Source organism: Trichosurus vulpecula, chromosome 3 (assembly GCF_011100635.1).
Source record: "Trichosurus vulpecula isolate mTriVul1 chromosome 3, mTriVul1.pri, whole genome shotgun sequence".
Lineage (NCBI taxonomy): Eukaryota > Metazoa > Chordata > Mammalia > Diprotodontia > Phalangeridae > Trichosurus > Trichosurus vulpecula.
Genome location: NC_050575.1, coordinates 324,550,843 through 324,577,356, shown reverse-complemented (window position 1 = coordinate 324,577,356; position 26,514 = coordinate 324,550,843). Strand labels below are relative to the sequence as shown.

Here is a 26,514-nt window from a genome sequence, read left to right as displayed (position 1 = left end):
CTCTCATCAGAACTGGCTCAAAGAGGGAATAACGTATACATGCAATTGAGCATAGAAATCTATCTTACCCTACAGGAAAATAGGAGGGGGAAGCAGATGGCAGGGTGATAGAAGGAAGGGCAGGTTAAAGGAGGGGGTAGTCAGAAGCAAAACACTTTTGAGAAGGGACTGGATGAAAGGAGAGAGAGAATATAATAAATGAGGGTGGGGAATATAATGGAGGGAAATACAGTTAGCAACAGTAACTGAAAAAAAATTTGAAGCAAGTTTCTTTGATAAAGGTCTCATTTCACAAACTTGTAGAGAACTGAGTCAAATTTATAAGAAGAGCCATTCCCCAATTAATAAATGGTCAAAAGATATGATTAGTTTTCAGATGCAGTGATCGAAGCTATCTATAGCCATATGAAAAAATACTCTCACTATTGATTGAAGAAATACAAACTAAAACTAAAACAATCTCATACCTATTAGATTGGCTAATAGAGCAAAAAAGGAAAATGACAAATGTTGGAGGGGATGTGGGAAAAATGAGACATTAATGCACTGTTTGTGGAGTTGTGAACTGATTCAACCATTCTGTAGAGCAATTTGGAACTATGCCCAAAGGGCTATAGAACTGTGCATTCTCTTTGACCTAGCAGTGCCACTACTAGGTCCGTATCCAAAAAGAGATTAAAAAAACAAAAAGGAAAAGGACCTATATGTACAAAAATACTTATAGCAGCTCTTTTCTGGGGGCAAAGAATTAGAAATTGAGGGAATACCCATCAAATGGGGAATGGCTGAACAAGTTGTGGTATGTGATTATGATGGAATACTATTGTACTATAAGAAATTATGAGCAGAATGCTCTTAGAAAATCCTGGACAGACTTGCATGAGCTGATGCAAAGTGAAATGTACTATGTACAAAGTAATAGCAATATTGTGCCATAATCAGCTGTGAATGACTTTTAGCTATTCTCAGCAATACAATAATCCAAGACAACTCTGAAGGAATTATAATGAAAAATGCTTTCCATTCCCAGAGAAAGAACTGATGATGTCTGTATACAGACTGAAGCATACTTTTTTTTACTTTATTTTTCTTAAGCTTTTTGTCTATGATTTCTTTCACAATGTGACTATTTATAGATATGTTTTGTATGACTACACATATATAACCTGTATCCAACTGCTTGCCTTCTCAATGAGGGGGGTTGGGGAAGGAGGATGGGAGAGAATTTGGAACTCAAAGCTTTAAAAACAAATGTTAAAAATTGTTTTTACATGTAACTGGGGAAAAATAAAATACTAAACACTTAAAAAATAAGAAAAGGAAAGCATTACACTCAACATGGAACTAGGTAGGAACAAGGAAAGAAGAGGACAGGATTAAAAGAAGAGTAGGATAGATGCAAGGGAGGCATAAGCAAAACAAACCTCAATGTTGGAACGTTAATTGTGAAGGAGAAATTAAAGGAAAAAAGCAAATGAAAACTAAAAACCTATGATCAAAGCTGAGGCAAGGGGAAGAGAAAAGGGGGAAAAGACTTCTTTAATTATGGATCACTAGTGGTAAAGAAATTCCTTCTTTCACCACCATTTTCTTTGTAAAGAGGGGGAAGTGAAGCAAAGAAAGGTAAAGAGCACAAGACAGAATGGAAGGGAATGCACAGCTAACAATCAAAACTGTGAATGTAAATGGGATGAACTTGCCCACAAAATTGAAAAGAATATCGGAAAGGATTAGAAAGCTGAATACAGTAACGTGCTTATAAGAAACATACTTAAAATGTAAAAATTCACAGTTAAAAAAATTGGCTGGAGCAAGTTATATTATGCTTTAGGTCAAGGATTAACAAATTATAGTCTGTGGGACAAATTCAACACTAGAGCTATTTAGCTCTCTTATTGACCATGATACAATAAAATTATGTTAATGGATCACTGAATAAATGAATAAATTAACTCAAGAGTAAATAATTTAATCCTAAAGAATTGATGTGTCAAAGAACAAATCACAAACAAAAATTTCATCAAAGAAAATGGCAACAATGAAACAAAATATCAAACCTCATGGGATTCAACTAAAGTAGTCCTGAGGGAAAACTCTAAACTTATTCATCTACAAAGAGAGCAATAATAAATCAATAAATTAGTCATGCAATAAAAAACACTAAAAAAAATTTTTAAGCCCAGCTAACCATCAAAGTAGAAATTCTGAAAATGAAAACAGATTAATGAAATTGAAAGCAAAAAAAAAAATCCAGTGAATTTATAAAGAAGAACAAAAACTACAATTTATTTTTTTAGTTAATAAAGTTAGCTAGTCTGATTGAAAAGGGGAAAGAGAGGAAAAATAGATTATCAAAAATCAAAAAGGACAATTTACAGCAACTAAAAATAAAGGGCACTATTAGAAACTATTTTGCCCAATCATATTCCAACAAAACTAATAATTTAGAAGAAATGGATAGATATTTCCAAGTCAACAAGTCAACTCAACCAGCATTTACTAAGCTCTTACTTAAGGCATTCTGCTACCAAAACATCCAGATTAATAGGACAAGAAATAAAGCATTTAAATAATACAATATCAGAAAAAAATTGAACAAATCATAAATGAACTCTCAAGGGGTGGGAGGATAATAGGGCAAGCTGGACTTATGAATGAAAGCTATCAAACATTCAAAGTGATAATTTTGTCTCTTCTTTGCTTATGTTTGTTTATTCCCTAGATTTCTTTTTCTGTCCTATTAATATAATTAGCATTTTTAGCACTATGTTAAATAGTAGTGTTTTATCAGAATTGGCCATTAGATTTTTGTCAAAAGTCTTTTCAGGATCTATTGATCTAATCTTATGGGTTTTATTATTTTTCCTATTAATATGGTCTATTATATAGCCCAATTATGTTTCCTTATATTAAAATGACCTTGCAAAAGTGGTAGAAATCCAATCTGATCATAATGCATGATCTTTTTAATATGTTGTTGCAACCTTTCTGCTAATATTTTATCTCATATTTTTACATTTATGTTTATGAGGGGCATTGATCTATAGTTTTATTTCTCTGCTTTGTCTCTCCCAGATTTAAGTATCAAGGGCATATTCATTTCTTAGAAAGAGTTTGAAAGGATCAATTCTATTCTTCTGTATGCAAACAGTTTGTATGATGCTGGAATTATTCTTTGAATGTGTGTGTGCATGTATGTATATAGGTATATAATATACATATTGTGTACATATATATATATGTATATATATATATATATATATATATATATATATATCAACATCATATGTATTAGTGCCTCTGTGTTATAGATTAGAAAAGTGAGGCTTGGAAGTTAAGTGACTTGACCATGATCATGCAGCTAGTAAATGGTAGAGAAGGAATGAAATGGAATTCTCTCCTGTCTCCAATAGCAGCACTCTTTTCATCATGCCATCTTCAAGTGTCTACCTCTAGAGTTGTATAAAAGGACAGACTAAGGAATAAATATGTCCCCTAGACAGCAAGACAGTCAAGGGACCAAATCAACACCCTTCGCAGGTATCAAATAACCTGTCATTTATTAAACTGCAATGGGCATTTTGAAAAAAAAAAAAAACAGAAAATGTTCAGTGTCCTTTACCTTGTTAATGGACTAACATCAGTTTAAAAGAATGCTGGCAATTTCCTACTTTTGAAAACTTGCCTGATGAAAGGAGTCAAGACTGAGCTTGTAGTATTCTACTATTGTATCAGTGGATAAGTGTTTGTTTTGAAAAAGAAGAATAGAGGAGTTTCAGAGAGAGGCTAGGTTTTGCATTCTGTTGTGAGGGGGATTAGATGACGAGTGGTTCCACACAGAGGGTGTGTCTCCATTAACAAAATAACCAAGTGAAAATGCTGCACCATTCAATGGGTTTGAACTAAGTGTGCATTTCCCATAATAAGAAGAATATGCATGATTCATAGCTAGAACATGAGCAGAGTTTGCTGAAATATGTACTGTTGCTCAGTTGTTTGCAGCTTTCTTTTTTGGAATATAACCTGTCCTTTTCAGAGATGTCACAATAATACGTACCCAATTAATGAATGTACCAAAAGGTGGATGGAACAGCTTGAAAATATGGGAGTAGAGATAAGAAATTAGACAGAGAATGGGAATAAAAACACCAAAATATTAACTCTAATTAATTTATTTTTTAATTCTGTTTTAAAATCAAAATATCACTTTTTTCTTTTTTATTGGATATTTTTTAGTTTTCAGCAATAATTTCCGCAAGATTTTGAGTTACAAATTTTCTCCCCATTTCTACCCTCCCACCCACTCCAAGATGGCATATATTCTGATTGCCCCATTCCCCAGTAAGCCCTCCCTTCTATCACCCCACTTCCCCACACCCCCCCACCCTTTTTCCCCTTACTTTCTTGTAGGGAAAGATAGATTTCTATGCCCCATTGCTTGTATATCTTATTTCCCCATTGCATGCAAAAACAACCTTTTTTTTTGAGCATCTGCTTTTAAAGCTTTGAGTTCCAAATTCTCTCCCCTCTTCCCTCCCCACCCACCCTCCCTAAGAAGGCAAGCAATTCAACATAGGCCACACATGCATCATTATGAAAAACATTCCCATAAATAGGTATGTTGTGAAAGACTAACTATATTTCCCTCCCTCCTATCCTGTCCCCCTTTATTCAATTTTCTCCCTTGCCCCATTCCTCTTCAAAAGGGTTTGCTTTCAATTACTTCTTCCTCCTATCTGCCCTACTTTCATGTGGGGTAAGATACCCAATTGAGTGTGTATGTTATTCCCTCAAGTCAAATCTGATGAGAGCAAGATTCACTCATTCCCCCTCAACTGCCCCCTCTTCCCTTCCAATGAACTGCTTTTTCTTGCCACTTTTATGAGATAATTTACCCCACTCTATCACTCCTTTTCTCCCTCTCTCAATATATTCCTCTCTCATCCCTTAATTTTATTTCATTTTTTTAGATATCATCCCTTCATACTCAACTCATCCTGTGCCCTCTATGTATATGTATATTCCCTTCAACTACCCTAATACTGAGAAAGGTCTCATGAATTACACACATCATCTTTCCATGTAGCAAGGTAAGCAAAATGCTTTAACTTTAGTAAGTCCCTTGTGAATTCTCTTTCTTGTCTACCTTTTCATGCTTCTCTTGATTCTTGTGTTTGAAAGTCAAATTTTCTATTCAGCTCTGGTCTTTTCATTGAGAAAGCTTGAAAGTCCTCAATTTTATTGAAAATCCATATTTTGCCTTGGAACATCATACTCAGTTTTGCTGGGTAGGTGATTCTTGGTTTCAATCCCAACTCCTTTGACCTCCAGAATGTCATATTCCAAGCCCTTCAATCCCTTAATGTAGAAGCTGCTAGATCTTGTGTTATCCTGATTGTGTTTCCACAATACTCAAATTGTTTCTTTCTGGCTGCTTGCAGTATTTTCTCCTTGACCTGGGAACTCTGGAATTTGGTGACAATATTCCTAGGAGTTTTCTTTTTGGGATCTTTTTCAAGAGGTGATCAGTGGATTCTTTCAATATCTATTTTGCCCTCTGGTTCTAGAATATCAGGGCAGTTTTCCTTGATAATTCCTTGAAAGATGATGTCCAGGCTCTTTTTTTGATCATAGCTTTCAGGTAGTCCAATAATTTTTGAATTATCTCTCCTGGATCTATTTTCCAGGTCAGTGGTTTTTCCAATGAGACATTTCACATTGTCTTCCATTTTTTCATTCCTTTGGTTCTGTTTTATAATATCTTGATTTCTCATAAAGTCACTAGCTTCCACTTGCTCCAATCTCATTTTTAAGGTGGTATTTTCTTCAGTGGTCTTTCGCACCTCCTTTTCCATTTGGCTAATTCTGCCTTTCAAGGCATTCTTCTCCTCTTTGGCTTTTTGGAGCTCTGTTGCCATTTGGCTTAGTCTACTCTTTAAGGTATTATTTTCTTCAGTATGTTTTTGGGTCTACTTTAGCAAGTCATTGACTTCTTTTTCATAGTTTTCTTTGCATCACTCTCATTTCTCTTCCCAATTTTTCCTCTACTTCTCTAACTTGCTTTTCCAAATCCTTTTTGAGCTCCTCCATGGCCTGAGACCAATTCATATTTTTCTTGGAGGCTTTTGATGTAGCCTCTTTGACTTTGTTGACTTCTTCTGGCTGTATGTTTTGTTCTTCTTTGTTACCAAAAAAAGATTTCAAAGTCTGAGTCTGAATCTGAATCCATTTTCGCTGCCTGTTCATGTTCCCAGCCAACTACTTGACCCTTGAGCTTTTTGGAAAGGTATGACTGCTTGTAGAGTAGAGAGTACTTTGTCCCAAGCTTTAGGGGCCTTGTGCTGCTGTTTTCAGAGCTACTTCTACACAGCTAGATCTGCCACAGCAGTGCTCCTCCTCCCCCAAGAACTGCCAACCAAAACAGCAACTCAGATCCAAGCAGGCTCTGCACTCCTGCTCTGATCCATGGCTTAATTCCTCCCACACATTGGGCTTGGGGCTGGAAGCAACTGCAGCTGGAAGCAGCCCAAGAGCTGCACCACCTTTGCCGCCCCCAGGGCAGTGGCCTACTGCAAACTCCTTTCACTTGGTTCTAGCAGTTCTACCCACTAATCTTTTCTGTTGTCTTTAGCGTTTGTGGGTTGAAAAGTCTGGTAACTGTCACAGCTCACTGATTCAGGGTGCTATGCCTGTTCCACCCGGCCCCCAGTCTGGTTGGTCCGAGTGCAGCTATGCTGGGCTCTGCTCTACTCCGCTCCCAGCTCCATGCAATAGACCCTTCCCTGCGACCATCCAGGTTGTCCTGGGCTGGAGCCCTGCTTCCCTTTGCTATTTTGTGGGTTCTGCAGCTCTGGAATTTGTTCAGAGCCATTTTATAGGTGTTTGGAGGGACCTGGGGTGGGGGAGCCTATGCAAGTCCCTGCTTTCCAGCCACCATCTTGGCTCTGCCCCCCAAATTATTCACTTTTTAAAAGTCTTAAAGGCTTCTATTCAATAAAGTTGCTGATTACAACATTACTACAATTTTACTACTTTAAAAAATTACTACAATAAAGTAGTAGGTTTAGAATCTAAGACTTTGGAGACATACCAGATCCCAATATCCAAAATGGAGAAGCATTAAAACTCTTCAGGGAGGTTCATTGCTATTTGAATTCTCTGTGATTGTGCTTTGGGGAGGTCTTATGTTAGTTCACAGATTTAGGACAATATAAATGAGGGGAAACTCTAAATCTTTTGTAACAAATAAATATACATGTACATTATTTTTCTTCTTCTCAAAAAAGACCTCATTTAAGGGTGTGGCCTATGTTCATAACAAAATACTACCTTGAATGGCTGCTGCAATCTTAAATGATTGTCTTTAAGGTTTTAAGGAGCTGCTGAATGATTAAAACTATGGAAAGTTGCTTTTTAGAAAAGAAAATTCAATTTTTTCATTTGAAAACCTAGGGATTGTATTCCATAATTTCTAACACCCATTCCAGCACCAAAACCTACCTATGATCTTTTAGGGGAAAAAATGTTTAAAGATCAATTAGTGACAAACACAAGTTAAAGCCTATCTCAGTTCCATTGTGGTGGGGATTCTCAAAGGCTATGGCAGTGAAGTGAAGGTGCTGAGAGGCTTTTCAATGTTAAAAACAACTGGGAATAGTGGGGCAACAGATTATGCTTGCTTTCCAAGGACCAGCCTTGATAGGTATGATGATACTTATCACCACTTATATATCCAGTTAGTGATGGATTATTTTGCCATGGTAACCCCTAGGGAAAAGCTTTCCTTCCCTTTCTGTAGTAATGGTAGAAGTGACAGAAAGAATCACACAGTTTTCAGACTATCTATAACTGTTAATTTCATTTTTGTTACTCTAAATGTGAGACTCTGGGAGGAACTAAATACATATCAGTCTTGGTATTTTCACTATAAACAAAAACAAACAAAAAACTCAAAAGGGATTTGCAAATAAATGGAAGGATGATTCACTAGTTCTCTTTAGAGAAGCAAATAAAGGAGTTTGTAGAGTTGGTTTTAACATACATCCAAAGACAACAAGAAATACCATCTTATTTGACATTTGGACATGTATTGCAATGCTTATCCTAAGTAACCACAAAAAGACAACCATGAAAATAACTGTATTTTATATGTCAACATCTGTTGCAGATGAAGTAGAAATTATACTAAGAAGTTGATAAGGCCCCCCAAATTAAGACAAAGTATACTTTGATATTTAGTCATTTCAGTGCAGAGCTGTCCATGGGTGAGGATGGCAAATACATGCATAAACACACACACACACATATATCTGAATACATATGAATATATCTTTTGAGAAAAGAACTGGAAGGTGCTGTACCTGGCAATGACTACATAACATCACATATGTAATTGTATTTGTAAATTTTATGAAAAAAAAATAGCAGTGAAGGGGAAAAAGTAATATAAAGAAAGAGCCAGTTAAGTAAAGTTGTTTTGAAGATCTTTAAGATAGAACTAGGAGCAGGAAAGCAAACAGATGGAAGCTTGAAAAGATATGTAAAAATTGTTTATAATAAACTCATTTGGATTTTTACATCATAGCTCTGATATGCTAAGGGTATAAGTGGAAATGGCACTTGAGAAAATAAATTTGGGGAAAATCATTGGACAAAGTCAACTATATACACAGAATAGCTCTGTGCTAGGCATGACATAATTTTGAGGGAATTAAGAGATTGGTTTTCAAAGCTTCTTCAGTATATAGGAAAATACCAATTATATGGACAAAATTTCATACCTTATTATTAACAACAAAAAAGATGGCCAAGAGAACATTAATAACTTCCAAACCATATGTCTACTTGACCATCTGTAAAAATGTCTTATAGAATAATACATCAGATACATTCTTGATATTAGAAAGGAAACAACAGGTTTTACTAAGTAATACCCCATATTAGACCACATCTTTTCCATCACACAATTGACCAAAGAAGTAGAGAATACAAGATCCTACTATACTGTTGACTATAAAAAAAAATTTGATTCCTCAGAACAAAACAACTTAAAAGTTCACCAATGTGTATACCATATCTAGACCATATTTTGTGAAAGACACAATAGAAATAACCTTGTTTGATATCTGATCATTAATATTGAGTGAGACAAAAAGAGCAGAAAGATATGTATAGGTCAAAGATGTTTCCCATTGTCATGGGTTAGATCTAGTCCAGAAGCAAGGTAGAAAAGGAATTACCTGTAGATTGTGGGAGCATCCAGATGACCCCATTTATAGACAACATTATGCTTATTGCATCAAGTAATGAAGCACTGTGGAGCCTCCTAAATAAGACCTATAATAATTTAAAAGCATTTGACCTAATTATCCCAAGAGGAAAAACAAGTACATGATGAGTATCTATTGACACAGAACTAAATAGGAAGCAAAGAGTGGACAGAATTGCTTTTTTGAAACTTCTAAGTTTTTTATGTCTCCCTGAAACATGGCTGTGTCGTTTTAATATCTATATTCTTCTCATGATGGATTGTTGTGAGAAAATTAAAATTGATCCTGCATCACTTTCTTTTTTTTTTTGGAGGAGATCTTTGAGAAAACACATTTATTTATTTTTTCCCTACCCAAATCAAACAAAATGAGACTTGATATTTTTTACATAGTTCTATCAATTGGCATGGTATAGAAGTGCCCTATAGTATAATACTTTAGGCATTTAGGTAGTGCAGTGATGGAGCCCTGGACCTCAAGTCAGAAAGACCTAAGTTGAAATCCTACTTATGAGCTATATGACCCTGGATAAGTCCCTTAACTTCTACTTGCCTTAGTTTCCATATGTAAAATGAGGACAATAATAGTACCTTCTTCCCAGGGTTGTGTGAGGATAAAATGGGAGAGTATTTGTAAAGTATATTGTAAAGTATTTGAAAAACTTAAAACTGTATGTATAATATATATATGTGTGTGTGTGTGCACACATATATAATGTGCATATATATTTCATATACACACCTCTTATTATCATCATCATCATCATCATCATCATCAATACTTACAAATTCCTGCCTATTCCCTTCTAATACTCTTATCAAGTCAACTGTTGATATGTGTGTGTCATTCTTTTTTTAATTTTATCATTTTTATTTAATATTTTAGTTTGCAACATTTATTTCCACAAGACTTTGAGTTACAAATTTTCTCCCCATTTCTACCCTCCCCGCCTCATTCCAAGATAGCATATATTCTGATTGCCTCATTCCTCGGTCAGCCCTCCCTTCTGTCACCCCACTCCCACCTCCATCCCCTTTCCCCTTACTTTCTTGTAGGGCAGAATAGGTTTCTATGCCCCATTCCCTATATATCTTGTCTCCCAGCTGCACATAAAAAACAACTTTTTTGAGCATCTGCTTTTAAGACTTTGAGTTCCAAATACTTTCCCCTCTTCCCTTCCCACCCACCCTCCCTAGGAAGGCAAGCAATTCAACATAGATCACACATGTATCATTATATAAAACACTTTGACAATGTTCATGTTGTGAAAGGCTAACTATATTTCCCTCCTTCCTATGCTGTCCCCCTTTATTTAATTTTCTCCCTTGACCCTGTCCCTTTTCAAAAGTGTTTGCTTTTGATTACCACCTCCCCCTATCTGTCCTCCCTTCTATCATTAACCTCTTTTTTATCCCCTTCCCCTTACCTTCCTGTGGAGTAAGATACCCATTTGAGTGTGTATATTATTCCCTCCTCAGGTTGAATCTGATGAGAGTAAGATTCACTCATTCCCCCTCACCTGCCCCCTTCTCCCTTCCAACAAAACTGCTTTTTCTTGCCACTTTTATGTGAGATAATTTACCCCATTCTATCTCTCCCTTTCTCCCTCTCTCAATATATTCCTCTCTCATCCCTTAAATTTATTTCATTTTTTTAGATATCATCACTTCATATTCAATTCACCCTGTGCCCTCTGTCTACATATATGTATATTCCCTTCAACTACCCTAATACTGAGAAAGGTCTCATGAATTACACACATCATCTTTTCATGTAAGAATGTAAACAAAACAGTTCAACTTTATTTTTTTAATTAGATTTTTTATTTGTAGTTTATGACACTTAGTTTTACATGTTCTTGAGTTTCAAATTTTCTTCCCTTCCCTCACCTTCCCCCTAGCCCCCCAAGATGGCATGTAGTCAGATATAGATTCTACATAAACCTATGCATTAAACTTATTTACACAATAGTCAAGTTGCGAAGAAGAATTATGACCAATGGAATGAATCATGAGAAAGAAGAAACAAAACCAAAATGAAAAAAAGGAGAGCAAATAGTTTGCCTCAATTTGCATTCAGACTCCATAGTTCTTTCTCTGGATGTAGATAGCTCTCTCCATCATGAGTCTTTTGGAGTTGTCTTTGAACCTTGTATTGCTGAGAAGAGCCAAGTCTATCAAGGTTAGTCATCACAGAATCCATATATCAGTGGTTGTGTATAATGTCCTCCTAATTCTGCTCCACTCACTCAGCATAATATCGTGTAGGTTTTTCCAAGTTTTTATGAAGTCTGTATCTTCCCCATTTCTTATAGCACAATAGTAGTCCATTACACTCATATACCACAACTTTTTCAGCCATTCTCCAATTGATGGGCATCCCCTTGATTTCCAATTCTTTGCTACTACAAAAAGAGCCACTATAAATATTTTTGTACATACGGGTCCTTTTCCCACTTGTGTGATCTCTTTGGGATACAGCCCTAGAAGTGGTATTGCTGGGTCAAAGGGTATGAACATTTTTATAGCCCTTTGGGCATAGTTCCAAATTGCACTCCAGAGTGGCTGGATCAGTTCACAACTCCACCAGCAGTGTAACAGTGTTCCAATTTTCTCACATCCTCTCCAGCATTTATCATTTTCCTGTTTTGTGATTTTAGCCAATCTGACAGGAGACATATGGTACCTAAGAGTTGTTTTGATTTGCATTTCTCTAATCAAGAGTGATTTAGACCATTTTTTCATATGCCTGTAGATATCTTTAATTTTTTCCTCTGAGAACTGCCTGTTCATATCCTTTGACCATTTCTCAATTGGGGAATGACTTGTATTCCTATAAATTTGGCTCAGTTCCCTGTATATTTTAGAGATGAGGCCTTTATCAGAAACATTGGCTATAAAGACTTTCTCCCAATTTTCTGCTTCTCCCCTAATCTTTGTTGCATTGGCTTTGTTTATACAAAAACTTTTCAGTTCAGCATAATCAAAATTATCTATTTTGCATTTTATAATGCTCTCTATCTCTTGTTGGGTCACGAATTCTTCCCTTTCCCATAAATCTGATAGATAAACTATTCTTTGCTCTCCCAAATTGCTTATAGTATCAGCCTTTATTCCTAAATCATGTACCCATTTTGACTTTATTTTGGTATATGTTGTGAAATATGGGTCTATGCCCAGTTTCTGCCATACTATTTTCCAATTATCCCAGCAGTTTTTATGAAATAGTGAATTCTTAACCCCAAAGCTGGATTCTTTGGGTTTATCAAAGAGTAGATTGCTATAGTTGGTGACCTCTGCGTCTTGTGTACCTAACCTATTCCACTGATCTACCACTCTGTTTCTTAGCCAGTACCAGGTAGTTTTGAGGACTGTTGCTTTAAAGTACAGTTTGATATCTCATATGGCTAGGCCACCTTCCCTAGCATTTATTTTCATTAATTCCCTTGATATTCTGGGCTTTTTGTTCTTCCATATGAATTTTGTTATTATTTTATCCAGCTCTGTAAAATAATTTTTTGGTAGTTCAATTGGTATGGCATTGAATAAGTAAATTAATTTAGGTAAAATTGTCATTTTTATTATATCAGCTTGGCGTAACCACAAGCAACTGATGTTATTCCATTTAATTAGATCTAACTTTATGTGTGTGAGAAGTGTTTCGTAATTGTGTTCATATAGGCCCCAGGTTTGGCTTGGCAGGTAGACTCCCAAATATTTTATAGTGTCTACAGTAACTTTAAATGGAATTTCTCTTTCTATCTCTTGCTGTCAGGCTTTGTTAGTAACATATAGGAATGCCAAGGATTTATGTGGGTTTATTTTATATCCTGCAACTTTGATAAAGTTGTTTATTATTTCAAGTAGTTTTTTACTTGAGTCTCTAGGATTCTCTAAGTAAATCATCAATCATATCATCTGCAAAAAGTGATAATTTAGTTTCTTCTTTGCCTAATTCCTTCAATTTATTTTTCTTCTCTTAATGCTGAAGCTAACATTTCTAGTACCAAATTGAATAACAGGGGTGAAAATGGACATCCTTGTTTCACCCCAGGTCTTACTGGGAATACACCTAGCTTATCCCCATTACGTATAATGCTTGCCGATGGTTTTGGGTAGATGCTATTTATAATTCTAAGGGAGATTCCATTTATTCCTATGCTTTCTAGTGTTTTTAATAGGAACAGGTGTTGTATTTTGTCAAAAGCTTTTTCTGCATCTATTGAGATAATCATATGGTTTCTACTAGTTTTGTTATTGATATGATCAATTATTCTGATAGTTTTCCTAATGTTGAACCAACCCTGCATTCCTGGAATAAATCCTACCTGGTTGTAGTATATAATTCTCCTAATAAGTTGCTGCAATCTTTTTGCTAATATTTTATTTAAAATTTTTGCATCAATTAGGGAAACTGGTGTATAATTTTCTTTCTCTGTTTTGACTCTTCCTGGTTTAGGTATAAGTACCATATTTGTGTCATAAAAAGAATTTGGTAGGACTCCTTCTTCACCTATTTTCCCAAATAGTCTACAAAGTATTGGAATTAATTGTTCTTTAAATGTTTGATAGAATTCACATGTAAAACCATCTTGCCCTGAAGATTTTTTCCTAGGGAGTTCATTGATGGCTTGCTCAATTTCTTTTTCTGAGATGGGATTATTTAGGTAATTTACTTCTGCTTCTGTTAACCTGGACAATTTGTATTTTTGTAAACATTCATCCATTTCCCTGAGGTTATCAAATTTATGGGCACACAAGTGGGCAAAATCATTCCTAATTATTGTTTTAATTTTCTCTTCATTGGAGGTAAGTTCACCCTTTTCATTTTTAATACTGGTAATTTGGTTTTCTTCTTTCTTTTTTTTAATCAAATTGAACAAGCGTTTATCAATTTTATTGGTTTTTTCTCATAAAACCAGCTCTTAGTTTTATTTATTAGTTCAATAGTTTTCTTGATTTCAATTTTATTAGTCTCCCCTTTGATTTTCAGTATTTCTAATTTGGTATTTAATTGGGGATTTTCGGACAAGGGGCGGAGCCAAGATGGCGGCTGGTAAGCACGGACTAGAGTGAGCTCCGTACCCGAGTCCCTCCAAAAACCTATAAAAAATGGCTCTGAACCAATTCTAGAACGGCAGAACCCACAGAACAGCAGAGTGAAGCAGGGCTCCAGCCCAGGACAGCCTGGATGGTCTCTGGGTGAGGTCTATTCCACACGGAGCTGGGAGCTGGGAGCTGGGAGCTGGGAACGGAGTGGCGCAGAGCCCAGCCTGAGCGGCATGGACGATCCAGACCAGAAGCCTGGCGGAGGGGGCCCTAGCGCCCTGAATATGTGAGCTGCGGCAGTTACCAGACCCCTCGACCCACAAACACCAAAGACTGCGGAGAAGGTTAGTGGGAAAAGCTGCGGGAGTGGAAGGAGTTCTCGGTTCGGCTTCCAGCCCCGGAGGCAGCGGAGGTGGGGCAGCTACAGCTGTTGTTACTTCCGGCTCCAGGCCCACCTGGTGGGAGGAATTAAGTGGCGGATCAGAGCAGGAGTGCAACAGCCTGCTGAAGATCTGAGCCCAGTCTGGACTGGGGGTCCTTGGGGAAGGAGGAGTGCGGCTCTGACAGAGCTGGCACCTCCCCCCCAAACGTAGAACACAGAACTTGTTAGTCTACAAGCAGTCATACCCCACTGAAAAACTCAAGGGTCAAGTTAGTTGGTTGGGAATATGGCCAGGCAGCGAAAACGCGCCCAGATTCAGTCTCAGACTTTGGATTCTTTCTTTGGTGACAAAGAAGACCAAAACATACAGCCTAAAGAAGACAACAAAGTCATAGAGCGTACAACCAAAGCCTCCAAGAAAAACATGAACTGGCCCCAGGCCATAGAAGAACTCAAAAAGGATTTGGAAAAGCAAGTTAGAGAAGTAGAGGAAAAATTGGGAAGAGAAATGAGAAGGATACGAGAAAACCATGAAAAACAAGTCAATGACTTGCTAAAGGAGACCCAAAAAAATACTGAAAAATACACTGAAGAAAACAACACCTTAAAAAATAGACTAACTCAAATGGCAAAAGAGCTCCAAAAAGCCAATGAGGAGAAGAATGCCTTGAAAGGCAGAATTAGCCAAATGGAAAAGGAGGTCCAAAAGACCACTGAAGAAAATACTACTTTAAAAATTAGATTGGAGCAAGTGGAAGCTAGTGACTTTATGAGAAATCAGGATATTATAAAACAGAACCAGAGGAATGAAAAAATGGAAGACAATGTGAAATATCTCCTTGGAAAAACCACTGACCTGGAAAATAGATCCAGGAGAGATAATTTAAAAATTATTGGACTACCTGAAAGCCATGATCAAAAAAAGAGCCTAGATACCATCTTTCAGGAAATTATCAAGGAGAACTGCCCTGGTATTCTAGAGCCACAGGGCAAAATAGAAATTGAAAGAATCCATCGATCGCCTCCTCAAATAGATCCCAAAAAGAAATCTCCTAGGAATATTGTTGCCAAATTCCAGAGCTCCCAGATCAAGGAGAAAATACTGCAAGCAGCCAGAAAGAAACAATTTGAGTATTGTGGAAACCCAATCAGAATAACCCAAGATCTGGCAGCTTCTACATTAAGAGATCGAAGGGCTTGGAATGCGATATTCCGGAGGTCAATGGAGCTAGGATTAAAACCTAGAATCACCTACCCAGCAAAACTGAGTATCATGTTCCAAGGCAAAATATGGAGTTTCAATAAAATAGAGGACTTTCAAGCTTTCTCAGTGAAAAGACCAGAACTGAATAGAAAATTTGACTTTCAAACACAAGAATCAAGAGAAGCATGAAAAGGTAATCAAGAAACGGAAATTGCAAGGGACTTACTAAAGTTGAACTGTTTTGTTTACATTCCTACATGGAAAGATGATGAGTATGATTCATGAGACCTCAGTATTAGGGTAGTTGAAGGGAATATGCATATACATATATATATATGTATATATATGTTTATGTATATATATAAGTGAATGTGTATGTATGTATATATCAATGTGTATGTGTATGTATGTGTATGTATGTGTATATATATATATGTAAAAGAGAGAGAGCAGACACAGGGTGAGTTGAGGATGAAGGGAAGATAGCTAAAAGAAATAAAATGAAATTAAGGGATGAGAGAGTAACATACTGAGAGAGGGAGATAGGGAGAGATAGAATGGGGTGGATTATCTCGCATAAAGGTGGCAAGAGGAAGCAGTTCTATGGGAGGAGGGGAGAGGGCAGGTGAGGGGGGAATGAGTGAACCTTGCTCTCATTAGATTTGGCCTGAGGGGGAATACCATACATACTCAGTTGGGTATCTTACCCCACAGGAAAGAAGAGGGAGGAAGATAAAAAAAAATAAAAGGGGGGGGATGATGGAGTGGAGGGCAGATGGGGGTGGAGGTAATCAAAACAAACACTTTGGAAAGGGGACAGGGTCAAGGGAGAAAATTCAATAAAGCGGGATGGGTTGGGAAGGAGCAAAATGTAGTTAGCCTTTCACAACATGAGTATTGTGGAAGGGTTATACATAATAATACATGTGTGGCCTAGGTTGAATTGCTCAACTTCTTAGGGAGGGTGGGTGGGAAGGGAAGAGGGAAGGGAATTTGGAACTAAAAGTTTTAAAATCAGATGTTCAAAAACAAAAAAAATTTTTTGCATGCAACTAAAAAATAAGATACACAGGCAGTGGGGCGTAGAAATTTATCTTGCCCTACAAGAAAGGAAGGGAAAAGGGGATGAGAGGGGAGGGCAGTGATAGAGGGGAGGGCTGACTGGGGAACAGGGAAACCAGAATATAAGCCATCTTGGAGTGGGGGGGAGGGTAGAAATGGGGAGAAAATTTGTAATTCAAACTGTTGTGAAAATCAATGCTGAAAACCAAATATGTTAAATAAATAAATTGCATTAATTGGGGATTTTCAATTTGTTCTTTTTCTAGTTTTTTCAGTTGCATGCCCATTTCATTGATCTCCTTTTTATCTATTTCATTTATGTAAGCACTTAGAGATATAAAACCTCTCCTAAGAACTGCTTTTGCTGCATCCCATAAGTTTTGGTATGTTGTCACATTATTGTCCTTCTCTTGAATGAAGTTATTAATTGTTTCTATGATTTGTTGCTTGACCCACTCATTCTTTATGATTAGATTATTTAGTTTCCAATTAGTTTTTAGTTTATCTTTCCATGATCTTTTATTACAAATAATTTTTATTGTGCCATGATCTGAGAAGGATGCATTGACTATTTCAGCCTTTCTGTACTGGACTGTGAGGTTTTTATGGCCCAGTACATGGTCAATTTTTGAGTATGTCCCATGTACCACTGAGAAAAAAGTATATTCCTTTTTATCCCCATTCAGTTTTCTCCAGAGGTCTATCATATCTGTCTTTTCTAAAATTCTATTCACCTCCTTAACTTCTTTTTTGCTTACTTTGAGGTTAGATTTATCAAGTTCAGAGAGGGGGGAGGTTGAGGTCCCCCACTAGTATAGTTTTGTTGTCTATTTTTTCCTGTAACTCCCTTAACTTCTCCTCTAAGAATTTACATGCTATACTACTTGGTGCAGGTATGTTAAACAATGATATTGCTTCATTGTTTATGGTGCCTTTTAGCAGGATATAGTGTCCTTCCTTATCTCTTTTAATTAGATCTATCTTTGCTTTGGCTTTGTCTGAGATTAGCATTGCTACTCCTGCTTTTTTTACTTTAGCTGAAGCACAATATATTCTACTCTATCCTTTTACTTTCATCCTGTGTGTATCCCCCCTTTTCAAATGTGTTTCTTGTAAACAACATATTGTACGATTACGGTTTTTAATCCATTCTGCTATCCGCCTCCATTTTATCGGAGAGTTCATCCCATTCACATTCACAGTTATAATTACAAGCTGTGTCTTTTTCTCCATCCTATTTTTGCCCCCCATTTATGCTTTTATTTCTCCCTCCCCCCTTCCACTCCTCAAGAGTTTTGCTTTTGACCACTGCATTTCTGAATTTATCCTCCTTCCTGATTTCCCTCCCTTATCTTACCCTTTGCCACTTGCTACTTCTTCCCTCCCTTTTGACCACCCCCCTTTTCCTTTCCCCTTTCCCCACCTACTGCCTGTAGGATAAGTTTGATCTCTATACTTCTCAGAGTATGTTATTCTCTTCCTGAACCAAATCCAATGAGAGTAAAGCTCATATACTACTCTTCTCCCTCCCATCTTTTCTTCCACTTGATGCAATTTACCCTTTTCTACTACCTTCTCACCTCTTCTCCCAGAACCCTCCCTCTACATCTCCCAATCACGTTTTTATCTTTATATCAGTTATTTTATACTGACACCCACAGTCTATGTGTATCCCTTTCAATTGTCATAATAACTGTACTGTTCTTAAGATCGGCATATACATTATATATAAACATATATATATATAATATGTATAATATAAAACATATATAAAATAATATAATCCTATATAAGGATGTAAACAATTTGCCCAAGGTTTGTGGGGTTTTTTCCCCGTTTACCCTTTTATGTCTCTCTTGAGTTTTGTATTTGAAGATCAAATTTTCCACTGAGTTCTGCCCTTTTTATCAGGAAGGTCTGGAATTCCTTTATTTTGTTGAATATCCATCTCCTGGCCTGAAAAATTATGCTCAATTTTGCTGGGTAGTTGATCCTTGGTTGTAGTCCAAGTTCCTTGGCCCTTTGGAATATCATATTCCAATTTCTCCTGTCATTTAATATAGAAGCTGAAAGATCCTGTGTGATCCTGACTGTAGTTCCACAATATCTGAATTGTTTCTTTTTGGCTGCTTACAGCATTTTCTCCTTGACTTTGTAATTCTGAAATTTGGCTATAACATTTCTTGGAGTTTTCAATTTGGGATCTCTTTCAGGGGGTGATAGGTGGATTCTTTCACTGATTATTTTTCCCCTCTGGTTCTAGGAGTTTGGGGCAGTTATCTTTGATAATTTCTTCAAAGATACTGTCCAGGCTCTTTTTTTTCATTGTGGTTTTCTGGTAGACCAAGAATTCTTAAATTGTCTCTTCTGGATCTATTTGCCAGGTCAGTTGTTTTTCCAATCAGATATTTCATGTTTTCTTCTATTTTTCATTCTTTACATTTTTTTCACTACTTCTTGATGCCTCATAGAGTCATTAGCTTCTACTTGCTCAATTCTAATTTTTAATGAGTTGCTGTCTTCATTTTGCTTTTGAGTCTCCTTTTCCAATTGGATGATTTTACCTTTCAGGGTATCATTTTCTCTATTTAGATTGTGAAAATCCTTAGCCATTTCGGCAATTTTTTTACCATTTTTTTATCTCCCTAATTTGGTTTTTTAAATCCTCCTTTAGCTCTTCCAGGAATGTTTTTTGGGCTTGAGACCAGTTCACATTCCCTTTTGAGGTATCAGATGTGGGTATAGTGTCAATGCTATCCTCTTCCAAATTGGTAATTTGATCTTCCCTGTCTCCATAAAAAGAATCAGTAGTCCTTGGTTTTTTCGTGTTCTTCTTCACATTGGTTATATTTTTCCTGGCTTTACAGTGGATTTCTGCTTTTGGGGCTCAGGAATCTCTGTCCTAGGTTTCTTGTTCTGGTAATTGTGAGCCTAGTTGCTGCTTTTGTGTATTATGGCCTTTGGTTTCCTGAGGTATGGGGGAGGGTTTGTCTGGCTGCCAGAAATTTCTTCTTCCCCTGGGGGTGTTCTCCAGCCCCAGTGATCTCAGCTATTGTCTGTTCTGGTGTCTGCCACTTCCCCTGGCTGTGCAAAGGCATATCTGGCTTCCTGGTGTTGACCCCTGCTGGCTCTGCCCCTCTGGGACTCAGGAGTTCCCACTGTTCAGCTACTGAAGCCCCACTTCTGTCTCCTCTATTCTAGTGTTTTTCCCCCAAGGAATTGTCTGGGTCAGCGAGGGAGGGAAGAAGGGATGAGAGCCATTTACCTGGACATTATGTCTCCCAGAAATTCAAGAAGGCATGTTTTAAACCTTTGGGCTGCAAGCCTCAAGAGAAGATGTCTCATGGCCACAAGTGTTGTGGTGCTGCTGTCTCCCGTTGCTTCGACAAATGCCCGTCCTGTGCTGGGAGGCCTGGGGATCTCCACCGGTTTTGGGCACCCAGCTTTCTCCCAGCCTGGATTGCTGGCTGGTTTCCACAGCTGCTTCAGCTTTGCTGCTGTCTGGTGCAGCTCCGCACCCCAGGCACTCTCCCAGCATACAGATCCCATCCAGTCGACCTTTCAGACTCTCCTGGCTTGGAAATTTGCCCCACTCAGTCTACTAGTGGCTTCTAACTCTGTCAGACCTGCTCAGATTCACTTTTTTAGAGGTATCTGACAGAACTTGTGAGAGAGCTCTGGTAAGATGCTGTTTTCACATGGCCATCTTGGCTCTGCTCCCACAGTTCAACATTAGTAAGTCCCTTATGAATTATCTTTCTTGTTTACCTTTTCATGCTTCTCTTGATTATTGTGTTTGAAAGTCAAATTTTCTATTCAGCGCTGGTCTTTTCATTGAGAAAGTTTTAAAGTCCTCTATTTTATTGAAAATCCATATTTTGCCTTGGAACATCATACTCAGTTTTGCTGGGTAGGTGATTCTTGCTTTCAATCCCAACTCCTTTGACCTCCGGAATATCATATTCCAAGTCCTTCAATCCCTTAATGTAGAAGCTGCCAGATCTTGTGTTATCCTGATTGTGTTTCCACAAAATTCAAATTGTTTCTTTCTGGCTGCTTGCAGTATTTTCTCCTTGACCTGGGAACTCTAGAATTTGGGGACAATATTCCTAGGAGTTTTCTTTTTGGGATCTTTTTCAAGAGGTGATCAGTGGATTCTTTCAATTTCTATTTTATCCTCTGGTTCTAGAATATCAGGGCAGTTTTCCTTGATAATTCCTTGAAAGATGATGTCCAGGCTCTTTTTTTGATCATAGCTTTCAGGTAGTCCAATAATTTTTAAATTATCTCTCCTGGATCTATTCTCCAGGTCAGTGGTTTTTCCAATGAGATATTTCACACTGTCTTCCATTTTTTCATTCCTTTGGTTCTGTTTTATAATATCTTGATTTCTCATAAAGTCACTAGCTTCCACTTGCTCCAATCTCATTTTTAAGGTGGTATTTTCTTCAGTGGTCTTTCGCACCTCCTTTTCCATTTGGCTAATTCTGCCTTTCAAGGCATTCTTCTCCTCATTGGCTTTTTGGAGCTCTTTGGCCATTTGGGTTAGTCTATTCTTCAAGGTATTATTTTCTTCAGTATTTTTTGGGGTCTCCTTCAGCAAGTCGTTGACTTTTTTTTCATGGTTTTCTTGCATCACCCTCATTTCTCTTCCCAATTTTTCCTCTACTTCTCTGACTTGCTTTTCCTAATCCTTTTTGAGCTCTTCCATGGCCTGAGACCAATTCATATTTTTCCTGGAGGCTTTTGATGTAGACTCTTTGACTTTGTTGACTTCTTCTGGTTGTATGTTTTGATCTTCTTTGTCATCAAAAAAGGAATCTAGAGTTTGAGTTTGAGTTTGAGTCTGAGTTTGTTTTCGCTGCCTGTTCATGTTCCCAGCCAACTACTTGACCCTTGAGCTTTTTGTCAGTGTATGACTGCTTGTACTTTGTCCCAAGCTTTAGGGTCCAAGCACTGCTGTTTTCAGAGCTACTTCTACTCCAATGTCAGCCCAGGCTCTGTCACAGCAGCACTCCTCCTCCCCCAAGAACCACCAATCAGGACCACAATGCAGATCCAAGCAGGTCACAGCAAGAGAACCTGCCATTGTGCCTACAAAGTGCTCCTTGCACTCCCGCTCTGATCCACTGCTAGATTCCTCTCACTGTGTGAGCCAGGGACTCGGGAAGCAGCTGAAGCTGGAGCTCTGGAAGCAGCCTCAGGAGTTTCTGGCTGCCATCACCACCACTGCTGCACCACCTCCTCCACCCCAGGGCTGGTGATCAGACTGCTCTGAACTCGATTCCACAATTTCCCACTAACCTGCTCTTTGGCGTTTGTGGGTTGAGAAGCTTGGTAACTGCCACGGCTCAATGATTCATCACTCTAAGGCCTTGTTTGGCTGGCTGACTCTGGGTCTGGTCTGTCCTGGTGTGGCCCAGGCTGGGCTGCGCTCCACTCCCAGAACCGTGCAATAGACCCTTCCCAGCCACCATCCAGGTTCTCCTGGGCTGGAGACTTGTTTCCCTCTGCTATTTTGTGGGTTCTTCAGCTCTAGAATTTGTTCAGAGGCATATTTTACAGGTATTTGGAGGGATTTGGGGGAGAGCTTAAGCAAGTCCCTACTTTCCAGCCACCATCTTGGCTCCACCCGTCCCAGGATCATTTTCTTATTGATCCTATTTACAAGTAATTGATTTTGTCCTAGTTCTTTGTCTCTGAACTTAGATCAGAGTTCAGATGGCCTGTAATGGGCTAAGTTTAAAAATCCAGTTCTCCTGCCTCAAGGAATATAGCTGAGCTTGGAGAATATGCAAGAAAGCAAGGGAGTTTGGGCCCGATATCTTACCTTCACCAAGCCTTCAAGGACGTCTCGTCTGTTGTCCAAAAGTCTGAGTCACTATTTTGCACCTGTATTCAAAGAAAAACCACTTCTTAGTCTCATGGGAGAAGTGTGTGTGTGTGTATGTGGGGCGGGGGTGGTATCATTGATAGTTCTATTACCAAACTTCCAACCAATCATGCTGTTCCCTGTATCTCAGCTCTGTAACCAAACATGTTGCTGTTAATCCTATGATGTAATCTTCCCTGTTCTGTTCTTTGTTCTATATTCCCCAAAACTTATAAAATGGGAGTTCTCCTTGTGCTTGAAGTCTTTGGCATTAATGGAGGCAATCCATTGACCCATTTATTGAAAATTACATGCCCTACTAAAAAATGTTATCTTGCTCAGAGATCTGCCTCAGCTTACCCTTTTGTTAAAATTCAATCAAGACAGTTGTGAATCATACAGTGCTACTGCCTCTAAAAGAACCAAATGTTGAAACAGTAAAAAAAAAAAGCAATGAAGATGTGGATGGTGAGCAAGGACAAGTTGCAATATGTTATTAATACATTTATGTTACAAATAAGAGGTGGTATAAAGGGAATAATGAAAGAAATTTATGAACAACAAAAAATAGGCTGACCATGTGTTTAAAGAGAGAGCTGACTGTGTGTCAGGGCTCAAGGAAGAGCCCCATTTGCTAGGTTGTCTGGATCCAAAGTGTCTTTTGTTGACCTTGTAGAGAAAATTATGGGAGGACATGGGAAAAATGCCATACAGATTGAGCAGACACGAATGAGTTCCAATCTGCTTTGTTGGAAGAAATAACAACATGGATAAGGTCGAAGCTCTGTTAAAGTAATGTAGTTAAGAATTAGAAAAGTGAAAAACAAAATGTCATGTGAGGACCAAGGAGAAACAAATTATTACTGACCTGGTGTAGGGTCATGGTGATTTTTTTATTTTAAAGATAAGTAAGAACTTAGGTGAAGATGGAGAGAAAAGATACTCTAGGCCTAGACCAGGGGTGGGGAACCTGTGGCCTCCAGGCCACATGTGGCCCTCTAGGTCCTCAAGTGTGGCCCTTTGACTAAATCTGCACTTCACAGAACAAAACTCCTTAATAAAAGGATTTGTTCTGTAAAACTTGCACTCAGTCAAAAGGCCACATGTGGCCTCGAGGCCACAGGTTCCCCACCTCTGGCCTGGACAAACAGCATAAGTAAAAGTAAATGTAGGGCAAGTTTAAAGGTAGATTACATAATAGGGATTAGAATAAAAAAAGCCTACAAAGGTATGGTGGCATCAGATTTTGGAGACCCTTGAATATTAAGCAAAGGTGTTTGGATTTTACTAAACAGACACTTGGAAGCCACTGAGGATTATTTTAGGAGAAGAGTGACACGATGATACATGTGCATCGGATTAGTCTTTCACAAAGTGTGGTGGAATAATGAAGTCTGAAGACCTATTACAATAATTTTAATGACTACAATAATATTAGCAGATGGTAATTAGGGTCTTCCTAGAGTGGGGAGCAGAGTAACCCTAATACAGGAGGTGACACAGTCCACCTGTGTACTGCCATGGTCAGACTCACTAGAGATCTTCTAGCGAAGGTTTGATGAAGATGTTTTAGAGAGGATTCCTGTGCAGGCTTGGCCTTTGAAGACTTTCAACTCTGAAATTTTGTGATCCTATAATCTGTAAGCTCTTATGTCACATTTACTTTCCACTTATGCTTCACAAAGACCAGCAGGTGGGATCCAGCTATCTCCTTCCTCCCAGATGTCATATAATATTTGTCTCCATTAAAAATAAAACCCTACTGTAATATGCTTTAAAATTTAATTAGTTCTAAGCATATATCTGCAGCTCTTATCTTCTGCAGCAGTAAACCATTAAGTGCATAGTTTCTTCAGTTCTATCAGTTATTTTTTCTGTTTTGGGTAGAAAACAGGAAGCATTAGGACAAATAACACGCTAATGTACAACATGATGAGAGGATAGAAATAGCAAGGTAAAAACACTGTCACTTACAATAAAGATGAATGATACTGTGGCACCATAAAGATATGTAGTAGATGTATATGTTAGCTAATACACACTTGAAAAAAATGGAGTAAAGCTTTCTTACACATACATATATTTACTATATATTATTGATGGGCTTTTTTTTAGAGGTAGCTATAGACTCCCTCAAAAGATAAAAGGATTAAAGAAAAACAAGCAGAATGAATTTAAAGTAACACTATTAGTTTGGAGGATATTCATTTTTTTTGATAAGCCAAGAATCTGACAAAATTAATGAAGTCCATAGCTCATTGCTCAGTTGACACTGGTATTAGCCTTTTTTATTTTTGACAGGACTAAGTAAGAGAAGTTTAAGAGGTCACAGGAGATATAGGTAAAAGTAGATAGGTTTTGTACTTCAAAAAATTAAAAACCTTCATAGCTCCATCTTGCTTAAGATCCCAGGGGCATTTCTGAAAATATGACACAAAACAAATATAAAAAAGAGACACAATGTCGGCATGCAAAATAGACTCTATTCTACTTAAAGAGACTGAGTATGTGTTTTGAACATTTCAAGCTGGTTATCATGATTATTAATGTCATTCCAAAATTTTATTTGGCACTATTATTAGTGTTAAGTTTCTGATAAAATAAAAATGTTACAGATCTATCCACAATACCTATATGCAGGGAACAGGAACTTAAAATCCTTTTCAGTGAGTAAATGAAAAGGTGTTTTTTTTAAAAACCCTATTTATTAATTTTATTTTTATCTTATCAGGTCAATTGTCCATATTCAGTGGAATGGAACACTGTTCTGACAAACAATTACTGAAAACAGTCAGTGACCTTCACCCTCACCCTCCAGGTAAAAGCAGCAGCACGGAGGCTTCCTGGGACAGACTCTTCCCGCTCAATTCATAAAGTGATCCTTGTGTGCTTCTTACCCAAAGGCAAAACCCACAGCAGAGTTTCAGGTCAATCTACCTGGGGATAAAGTTAACTCCAATTTCCCTGGGTCTGTTTAAAAAGAGGAGAGGTGGTAACTCAAGCAGTGTGGGGCCCTATCATAGCATTCTGTCCCACAACACCTTTTAATATTTCTATTAGAGAAAGGAAATGAACATGAGGAAGCCATAGAGAAAAAGATTCAGATACAAGGACAGGAATTGAAACAAAAACAGGTACAGATTTTGATATCAGATTTTAATTTTTTTCTTTTTTATTATTAACAAATATCATCAAATGCAAACATTTCAGTACAGAAAGAAAAATTAAAAAGGAGATTACATATGAAGCTGTGCATTTCTGTTATGTACAGTTTTTTTTTCCCACCAAGTATAGCTTGGGGGTTTTGGGGGCATAATTCAAATTTAACATGGTAGTTCCAAGCCTTACTTATCTTTAACCCCTTCTGAACTTCCTCCTCCTCTCTTCTGTTTATTTTTTCTGTTTCATTAGCATTCTTTCGTTTTCATTTTTTTTGTTTTTTTATAAAAACTATCACTATCACTCCCTATCTCACTATCACTATCTTTTCACGTTCCCCTTAACTCTACCCCTGCCCAACAAAAAAGAAAGATTAAGTCTCCTCTTATAACAAAGTCCTCCCTTGTTACAATTTCACACACTGGCAAGGTCTGAAAATATGTGCTACTCTTCTCATCCATCATTTGGTTGATCACAGTTGTAAAATCCTTCACAGCTGGTTTTCAAAGATATTTATT

At 37.6% G+C, this 26,514-nt stretch overlaps 1 protein-coding gene across 1 annotated transcript in view; it reads right to left on the bottom strand.

Annotated features, from left to right (window-relative positions):
- LOC118843765 (WD repeat containing planar cell polarity effector) overlaps window positions 1-26,514 on the bottom strand; it is a 397,160-nt gene that overhangs the window by 285,327 nt on the left and 85,319 nt on the right. The window contains exon 2 of the mRNA XM_036751528.1: window positions 22,796-22,857. The gene's annotated coding sequence lies outside the window, so the exon portion shown is untranslated. The remainder of the gene's footprint in view (window positions 1-22,795; window positions 22,858-26,514) is intronic.